Raw genomic sequence first — 10724 nt, forward strand, 5'->3', positions numbered from 1 at the left:
TGTGTTTTAGATACATTTTGTGCTGCATTTGGGGTGCCAATAACTAGTAACTGCACTGCAAGTGTGTTCCTTTTTGTTTGCTTTGCACATTTCCGAGGCTATGGTGTGGATGAGGACTAACAGGTAAAGGAAAATGTGACTGTCATACAATTTTAATTTCCAAAGTGCAGTTAGTGAAGAAGTGAAACGTCTTCTAAAGTGTATTTCTACTTTTCACTACTGTGTTCCTATTCACATAACAACAATGTACCACCTAAGACTTGATATCTTTAATTATTTGCTTGGACAAGCGGTGTTCACACCTGGTTTCCATTCCATATTATTGAAAAAGTCTTCTCCACCGGAAGCATAAATCTTAAAACAATATACCTTACACACTGCTAACGTCTCATTGGCAGCTGTCAAAATTGGAAGCTCTCGGCATGCACTACAGATTGAGGAGAAATTGTCAGACATGGAGCAGCGAGAATCTGGAGCAGTTGCACATAGCCAGGTCAAGGCTTTGGTGGGCTCTGGGCAAATTAAATACAATGGTGTATGGCCCCCGGCCTAAGGTCTCAGGAGGGCTTTTTTTTTTTTTTCTCCCCTCCCTTTTCAGAAAATGGGGATTGTGGTGCAATAACATTATTACAGCAAATGAATCAACACTGATATGTTGGTGGGACTGATGTTTCCAGGGTCTCAGGTGGGCTGTGCAGGGACTTACGTGAGGTGAGGGTTCCCCTGTAAGGAGGAGATGTGCAGCTGGCACTGTAAATCGGCGCCGCCGCTGAATTTTTTTTTTCTTTTATGGACAACTTCTGCAGATTCTGTTTGCTCTGGGTTTTTTTGGCTACCAGATTTGTCATTTAAAACAGTCAGAATACTACGGAATCACCTAAGGGACCTTGCCTCTTGGCAACATGTATAAACCTCAAATAAGCATATGTGGTATCGGGGAAGTGTCTCGCGGACCTTCTTTGATGGTATTTCTTCCAGGGAAATAGAAGAAGTTTGGATTTTACCGTTGAATTGGCAGATGTCACATTGCTGCAGCACAGGTAGGTTATTGGTCTGTTTTGGTTCTACTTTAAGATGAACTCCTGGCAAACCACTAAATGCACATACGATTTACTCAGCTCTGCTATAGAACACAGCCCTGTCTAGCAGAGCAGGAGCCCTGATTTCTCTCTGCCGCAGTTTTAGTAGTGCAGGTACCCAACCTGTGCCTGGACAGTGCAAAGAAGTAGCAGGCTGATGTGCTTGGTCACTCTGCTCTCTCCACCTATTGGCATGCTACCTTCACTGTTGCACAACTGACACAGGTTCCCTGTGCTGCTTCTCTTTTCCCCTGTTTAAGCTCTGCAGGACAGGGACTGGCACCAAGTCCAAATTAAAGTGACTGCATTTACATTTAAATTTAAATACAGTTAGTGTCCATAAACAAAAAAAAGTGAAACCTTCCTATTATTTATGACTGTGCTCTTTGTTTATGCAAACTTCCCTTCGAGATACATTATCTGTTGATTCCGCCAGGCACTTGTCCTTCCTTGATATGGGTGGCAACGATCTGCAAGCTCACAGCCTCTGCACCATTGCCACCACAGGGCTACTGCTCTGCTTCTACTCCATATGTGTTTTACTTTTGGCTTACTGAGTAATCCTCATACATCTGCACAGCCTGGGTTGGGGGCTGGGCAAGCCTCAGCATGTCACGTGTCCTGGGGACATTGCTTTAGTGGTTTCAGGCCCTACCCCCAGGCACAGCAGAGGTGAGCTGTCAGTCAAGCATCTAATCCACCCTATAGGTGTTGTCACCAGTGGGGCAGGTCTGATGCTTGATTGATGACCTTCTATGGCCAAAATGTAGTATTAGATATTCTTTTCAGGTGGAGTGTATAATGTAATACTGCAATTTGGCCACTAGATGGAGCATAGGAAATACCTATTTTCGATGCTGCTTGACTCCATTGAGTGGCCAAAATGTTGTATTACATACATTGGATCAGCAAAGAATTACAACCAATAACGTTTGTTTTTGGGACTAATCTCACAAATTGGACAGTAAGAAAAACTTGCAGGGCGATTACGTCTGTGAATTGTTTATAAACAGATCCCATTGTATTAATGTCTGTCTTCATTTTAACAATTTAAATAATAAAACTGAATGGTATTGGACTAACTGAACTTGTTCAGCTGTAGGACAGCAAAGTGGTAGAAGGTTAAAGACCAAGTAAGGTTTGGGGGAACAGTAAAATGTGTACAGCAGCAATTCATGTAAAACCCACTGAGATAACAGGACTTCATTGTGGAAGCAATAAAGTTAATCATCAACAGGAAACTATTGTGACTGATACTCTTGGCACGGTAAGGGCCTGAGTGTGCTAACTGTGGACATATAGGAAGCTGGCCCGTGTCATAGACCTGAAAATATATCACCAGGCTCTGACATAAGCTGCCAACTGCTGAAAGAACTGTGAGAGGCCTGAAGCCCTTTATGAACAATAACCGCATATTTTTTTAATGTAATGAGCACCTTTTATACTAATGTGTCATCAGCTGAATTATTAATCTGCTTCATAAATAAAAAAGAAGTCATTATAATGTTTTGCAGAAGATTTGTCATGAAAGTCTGATGCTGGAAAACACTTTGACTAACTAGCCAGATCTCTAATATACTTGGCAGTGTGCATTTCTGCCTAAATCCAGAGAACACTGTATGTCGGTGTTGTGGTGCTCCTAGATCTACGTTGGGGGATGAAACCCTTTCCTGGGTTCTCTTCCTCTTTGAATAGCTGACTAAGGCTGGCCATACACCAGTAGAATTTAGTTTGAAAACAATTCATTTTGGAACATGTGCTTGATTTTTTTTTTTTTTTTATAAATAGTTTATGGGGTTAAATTGACAATGTTTGGCCAGAGTGAGAAAAAAAATAAAAGCAAAGCAGCAGGATGGAAAATATTTCTCAAATGAACAAAACATTTTCATTTGTGAACCTCCAATTCCACCATGGAATGTGAAATTTCAAACAACATTCTACAAGTCTCTGCTGGCATTATTTAATGTTCTGACTGGGTTTTTAATGTTCTTGTTGGTGTGAAAATCTACCAGTGTATAACCAGCTTTAACAAAATTTAAAGTACAGTGCTAGAAGCCTCTCGGTAAAATAGAAAAAAGGCTATAGTTGGTGTGGTATCAGTAATACATAAAATGCAATCGCAGAGGGAATATCACTCACATCTATGTGAATAAATGAGTACGTGAAGTGCCAACTAACAGCACAAAAACCAATGGGTGCTAAACTAAATTAGTGCTGCAAAATATGTGAAACATCTATTGAAGCAACAATGTGTCAAATACAACTATTGAAGTAGCTACAAAGTGCTCTGAAAAAAATTAATTAACGTGAACTAATAACATAATAAACAAAATGTAGCAACAAAGTATGTACAATATAGAAAAAACAGAGTGATGAAAGTGTTTTCTTTTAAATTTCTCCTGATTGACCGAATAAAACAAAAGTGTATCTTCTGTTAAGATAAAGCAGAGGAAATGTATAACAATCACCGAAAGGAAGTCCGTATTATTTCAGTCTTTTCTCAGACGCATACAGATCAAAAAAATAAATAAATAAATAAATAAATATATATATATATATATACATAAAGGATGGAAACCAAAAAAATATATATCACAAAAAGCCAAACAAGTGTATATATTAATGTGATGTATTTGTTCTTCCAAAAATCAGCCCAATAGTGAGATCAAATACGTTTCTGACACAGTGGTTTCAGCTGGTGACTTCACAACCTTGCTTTTTAAAAAAAACATATTTTTCAAACCAAGGGGACTAACTGTAACTACAGCATAATTCCAGGTAGAACCTGGGTGTGTTTCATCAGAATATTAATGGTTGGCATGTATCAACAATTATAGGAACAGAATGAGATCTCCCTCAGGTAACATATAAAAATATTACATCAGAAATTCCACCCAAATAAAAATTGAAAATAAGCATCACTGCAATGGCAGCTATGGGAGAGTGTGAGAAAAACACCAAGCACATTAAAGGGGATATATAAAAAGAGTCCATTGTCTTTTTCAGTATATATCGTATATGTGAATGTTATTACCTGTCAGATTCAGTTGTGTAAACTATACACTCTTTTGGTGTTTTTATACTGCAACTGATTTTATCTTGGTAGTTAAATATCCAATTAAAATACACATACGTGAACTGTCTTATCTTCCAGGCAGCTCAGCCAGGGAGGGACACCACTTTCTTCATGACAAATAAGTTCATCAAATGGGAATTTCTGTTTACATGTATCCATTAGCGGGAGTAAGCAATGCACTAGGGTCAGTGGGAGTACAAAATGCTCCAGAGTTGATGGAGGGGGGTTGGAAAATTAACTTGGCATCTATGGTCAGTGGGAGGAGGAATAAAGCCTTGTCGGTGGTAACGGTGGGAGGAATATCCCCCTATCGCTGGTGTTAGTGGGAGGAACAGGGCCCCATCAGTAGTGTCAGCTTGAGGAATTGTGCCCCATTTGTGTCAGGGGAGAAATGATGCCCCATTGTTAATGTGAAAAAGAGGAATAGTGCGCCTTTTAATGTATTAGAGGGAGGAATAGTGCTCCATCATTGGTCTGAAGAATAGCACCCCATCAATCGTGTCATTGGGAGAAATAGTAGAAGCAGGGACACCGGCACTCCAATATAAGCGTGAAGAAAAGTCTTATTTATTGAAGAGGTGTGACATCACATAAATGCATTTATGTGATATGTCGCACCTCTTCAATAAATAAGACTTCTTCACGCTTATATTGGAGTGTCGGTGTCCCTGCTTCTACTGTTATATGACGGTTGCCACCCGTCGAGCACTGCAGCACCCATCTGATTTTCTTTTGGAGACAAGCGGTGCGATGGGTTCATGGATCTATTGAGAGGAATAGTTCCCCATTGATGGTGTCATTGGGAGGAATAGTTCCCCATCGATGGTGTCATTGGGAGGAATTATGCCCCATCGTTGGTGTCAGTGGGAGGAAATATGTCCCATCGTTGGTGTTGGTGAGAGTAATGAAGCTCCATTGTTGGTGTCGGTTGGAGGAATTATGCCCCATGGTTGGTGCAAGTCGGAGGAATGAAGCCCCATCGCTGGTGTCAGTGGGAGGAATTATGTCCTAAGGGCTGAATAAATGCAAGCAAAGGGCCACATAGAGCCTGCAGGCTGAAGTTCTGTAGACCACTGCTCTATAAGAATCTACTGTAGCCGTTTATAAATTGTTAGTAGCTAAACCAGTGTTCCTGGGTCTGATAATGTTTTGTAGTTTATATCTACTTTTACAATGCAGACAAAACCTTTACATACTTCCCCCATACCCCAGGCTCTAAGTAGTAGTATATTAGAAATATAGTGATTTCAGACTCCTCCCATTATAGAGTGACTGACATATTTAGTGATTCAAAATACTGATAAACTGATTTAAATACTATGGAATGATGTATATGCATAATACATGTTATGTAAATCTACATATCGAGTACACAATCCTCCAGGAAGAAATTAATGTATGATATGGAAACATTCTACCCAGCCCTGTCTGCGCGATTTGGCATGGACTGAGTTTACTGCTGATCGCTGTTGGTGTCACAATGTTGTCATTGATAGGATCTTACTCAGCGCACTACTCGCGAGTATAAATAAATATGTTTAGTATATTTCCAGCTTCCAGATACCCATTCAACATACATACAACTTGTTTGCCAGCCTCACCAAGAATGGTCCTCTCCACAATTGGTAAGCAAATGAATGTGTAGTTGAACAGATGAACGTGTCTGTGACACCCTATGTGTCATAGGAATGGAAATATTGTAATATGTGATTTTAGTCTCATTCATAACAACAATAATACATTGGTAACAGTCTGTGATTAAAACTAAATTCCAAACATTTTTAGTTTTAATTAGAATGGGGAAGAGTTGATATTTCTATATGGCATAACTGCTATGACCCCATGGGGCCTGCCTGCTTCTATAGCGATCTCTTATTTTAATAAGGAGTTTATTAGTTATTACAGGCATTACTATAGCGCCAACAATATATGCAGCGCATTATATACTGTACATTCATATCAGGCCCTGAGCATACAATCTCTCTCCTCCCCCAAGGCCGGGTTCCTCAATTTACTTTTCGACTTCCTTTCAATTTACTTTTTGACCTGCAGGTTGCATACAAGTAATGTCGGCGACATCAAGATCGCTTGTACAAAATGAGCGACAACTTCCCCACTCTACATTTAACTCTGCTTGCCCAAAGCTGCCCTGTATTTCTTTAATTATGACATTAATATTTGGTCAAATAAATTGTCTATGGGAACATTTCTGTTGCCGCCTTCTTCTTGTGTGGTTTTTGGTCAAAAATTTACAAAAAGATGGAACAGGGAACACCTTAAGGCAACTGGGGATTAACTTACCTCTGATAGGCCTCCTCTTCTGTGGTGGGGAAAGGATGTCCAGTGGTTCGGTAACTGTGTTTTTTACATTTTTATGAAGCCATCTCTCTGCAGCATTTCAGCATCAAAATAGGTTTTGGCGATTTCCCCTACCTCCCTTTTTAATGTCACAGTTTATATTTAACGGGGGGAATGTTGCTCACTAAGTGAGAAGACTGTAGATGATTTTGGACACCGCTGTTTTTACAAATACTGGAGTTTCAATTTAGATGTTTGAGCCTTATTTTATATTGGTTTGTGGTCATTAATAGTTGAGCTGAGGCTTAAAGCCTATCTCCAGGAGCAAAAAAGGGGATACCCCCACACTGCAAGGATAACTGCTTGTTTTTGTCTAGGGGTATTGTGTAAAAGACAATTACTTACCTGATTCCCACTCCCCAAGCAGTCAGCACTCACCTTTCTCCCCTACACTCCAGCTTTTGGACTGTCCCTCGGCTTCATATGTATAATGGTGCATTAGACGTGATGATGTCAGCAGGTCCCCGACCACCAGAGCACACAGGGAAGAGGCTAGGAGCACTGGTCTTGGATCCTAGGGGATCGGGGATCAGGTAAATAAAAGTCATTAACAAGCAGTTAGCCCTTGCAGGGCAGGGGTGGAAACACTGCAAGGGTAGGCTTTTTTCCCCTGGAGATAGGCTATTACATGTTATTTACATTATTGCAATTTGATATTTTAGTTGTTTTTTTTGTTTATTTGTTTCAATCCCAATAAAGTAGCATGGGCAAGTTTAAGAAAAATGTGTCTTATATATAGGCTAGTGATGTCCAAAAGGACATCACTAGCCTAAGTGTAATTTGGACAACACAGTGTTGGTTGCTTACTGGTTGGGTGGGGGGTATGGGTACTGTATGTGCAATCCCATGAGAGGTCTTTATCTTTGTCTGAGATCCAACTGGAGTAATTGTCCCTCATCTGTACAAGAAATGGAACCGCAGTTGTCGCTGAGACAGAAAGGTATGTACAGCAATAAAGACATCAAGTTCTAAGTCTTCTTTGCTCTGCTAAAAATGACTTATTATTTTGACTGTATCCTCTTTGAATTGACTTCTCATTACTTCCTGTCCTGACAGGTACTAAGGGGAAACCACCACAATGGGGACAGAGACAGCAATAAAAGCTCAGGCAGTAACCCATCCCTGCTTTACGCAAGGTAAAGTTGGAGTTTAACCTTTAAGTAATTAACAACAATAAACTATTATCTTTTATAGCAGTTATAGTGAGTCATATTCAGTATGGAACAAGGCTCATTTATGGGAGATCTTCATGATATTACACTGTAGTGCTAAGTATTCTCCAGGCACTCTCAAGCAAATCATCAAGTGCTATCCTTTATAGGGAAAACTGGCAGTGGAAAATGCCACGTGGATAAAATCCACTTTAACATAACACAAAGCATGGCTTATCATGGTATGTACCGGTGTTAGACATGTTGCTGGGGTGGTTGCTTTGTGCTGTGATAATATCCACTAATTTCTGCACCTTTAACAAGAAACAAGGGAAGTCGAATATTGTACAGCTCTCATGTGTACAAGCACTTGTAGTGCATACATTGAAACACTGGAAGTCCAATATTGTACAGCTCTCATGTGTACAAGCACTTGTAGTGCATACATTGAAACACGGGAAGTCGAATATTGTACAGCTCTGATGTGTACAAGCACTTGTAGTGCATACATTGAAACACGGGAAGTCGAATATTGTACAGCTCTCATGTGTACAAGCAATTGTAGTGCATACATTGAAACATGTCAAAGCCATCCACGTTACAGCAGATGGGGATCCCAACAGTGCTGAAAAACTGGAGGTTGTTTAAAGTAAACCTGTAAGGCAAGCCATATGGGAGCTGCCATTTTTTGCATGTTTTTAAAAAGATGTTTGTTTCGTCCCCGGATTGGAGCATGCATCTTCCTACATTTCCAAGAGGAACAGCAACAGTAATAGACACACTGTTTTTATGAATAGTAGGGGATCCATTTGTTTTGTATTGCTTCCCCCACTGCAGATGTTCCCACATTGTCATTGCCATTGTCACCTGTCATTTTCACTGGGGGAGGAAGTGAGCACAAATCTCTCCAGTGAGGCCTTGCACGCAGTAAAAACCTGACATTGGTTCTAATCTTGCTCATTCTATCTAAACTACAAAGGAGTATTGGTTGGTTGTAAATTATAAAGCCCAATTCCAATTTTCCAGGATGAAAATTTTTATGTGCTGTCAATGGCCAACCGAACCTTCATAATCATTCATATTAGAATCAGAGTCGGCAGGTGTCTTACTGATTGCTGCTGTCCTTGTTAACTGCCATGATTTGACACTTCCTTCAAACTACTTTTGTGTATAGGACCATGACCCCTATTTGGCTTTGTCCTAATGAACTTTCAAAGCTTGTCAAAGGGACTAAAGAATATGTGCCTTCAAGGCAAAGTCCAACAGCCCTCAAAGGTTGTTTGAAGCTAGGCTGCAAAGGATTAATGTCTCAGTTTTAGGTTCCAAACCTTAAAACAATGTTGACGATAGGCAACCAGTACATTTCCAACTGTCCTAGAATGCACCAGCAGCATGGCTGACCTTTGGTTTGCAGGGAGTTGGATTATCAGTCCACCATTACAGATGTATTATCTGCTGATCACTTCCCTATCCAAACTTTCTACATGCTGATATGGTAAGGTGAGAAAGTAAACATGAGTACAACATTAAGTTGTTTTTTTTTTAAAGCTGAACTCTAGTGTTTGTAATCCTCTTCATTTTTGCACCTCATCCCCATAAGGCACCCTCCATCACTTCTTCAATAAAGCCCAAAGCTGGCGTGGCTTCTGCTGTTTATATCCCATTACTGCTGTGCTTATGGTGTCGATTATCAATAGTTATAAGAGAACTATAGGGTAAGTGTTTGTTTTTCCCCATAGTTCTCTTTAGGTTCACGGGAGGACATATACTAGCATCCTCCCGTGAACCAAAGCTCAGTATATCGCGAGCAACTGCAGGGACAGGATCGAGAAGTGAGCAGATCGTTCATGTTTCTGCTCACTTCCGAATCAATAGAGCCGACCTGTGACAGCTTCTTTGTCACAGGTTGGCTCTAACTATGAGGATGAGTGGAAATCACTCACCTCATAGATCTCTTTTAAGGGTTTGGTCCACGGAAAAGTGATAATTTAGCAATAGGTGAAGCATGGAGGGCCAAGTTAGTCCATGTTTTCTTGCAAATCTTGCATCCTCTTTCAGGAAAAGCTCCCTGCCATTATTCCTGAATCTATTCCTGTCCACTCAGTTTTAGATGTTGCCACCTAACTCTTCCAGTTCCTCCAGGCGCAAGAGCCCCTCATAATGGCCACAGCATGCTTACATATCCAAGAACTCAATGCAGAGATCCCACCAATAGAATCTCAGTGAGATATTAGAAATCTTCAGGTGATTAAAAATGCCCCAACATCTTCTAAAGACTGAAATATCAGTTTTGGATGGACTGAACCTTCAAGTGCATTGATCCAGGAACTATGAGGTGAGTGATTTCCACTCATCCTCATAGTTAGAGCCCACGTGTGACAATGAAACTGTGCCATGTCGGCTCTATAGATCGGGAAGTGAGCGAACTTCCTGATCATCTCCCTGCAGAGAGTGGTGACTGTCAGTCACCGCTCTCTGCAGAGACTCTCCCCTCTCCGATTCTCCAGCGCTGACTGGAGGAACGAACGGGAGAGGGGGTGGGCACAGATGGCTCTGGATCTAGATAGGCAGAAACAGGTGTTACTCACGCAGCTGGGTGGACCTCGACTCTATTGTCGGGATCTGTCCCCCCTATGGTGCTCTCAGTATATCGCAGGCAATAGCTCGCTATATACTGAGCTTTGGGTCACGGGAGGAGGTTAGTATATGTCCTTCTGTGACCTTAGAGAAAACTATGGGATGAAAATGTTACCCCCATAGTTCTCTTTTAAGTGTATAGATCCCACCAATGGAATCTCAGAGAGATATAAGAAATCGTCAGGTGATTGAACTTTCCAACATTTTCCAAAGACTGAAATATCAGATTTGAATGGATCGATCCTTCAAGTGCAGAGATCCAGAAATTAAGTGCAGAGATCCCACCAACAGATTTTCAGGGAGACATAAGACATTGTCAGGTGGCAAACTCTCCAACATCTTCCAAAGATGGAATCCTTCAAGTGCGTGGATCCAGTAACTCAAGTGCAGAGATCCCACCCATAGAATCTCGGAGAGATAAAA

The sequence above is a fragment of the Nanorana parkeri genome, unplaced genomic scaffold, assembly GCF_000935625.1.
Source record: "Nanorana parkeri isolate BGI_ZX_2015 unplaced genomic scaffold, ASM93562v1 scaffold589, whole genome shotgun sequence".
Taxonomy (NCBI): Eukaryota; Metazoa; Chordata; class Amphibia; order Anura; family Dicroglossidae; genus Nanorana; species Nanorana parkeri.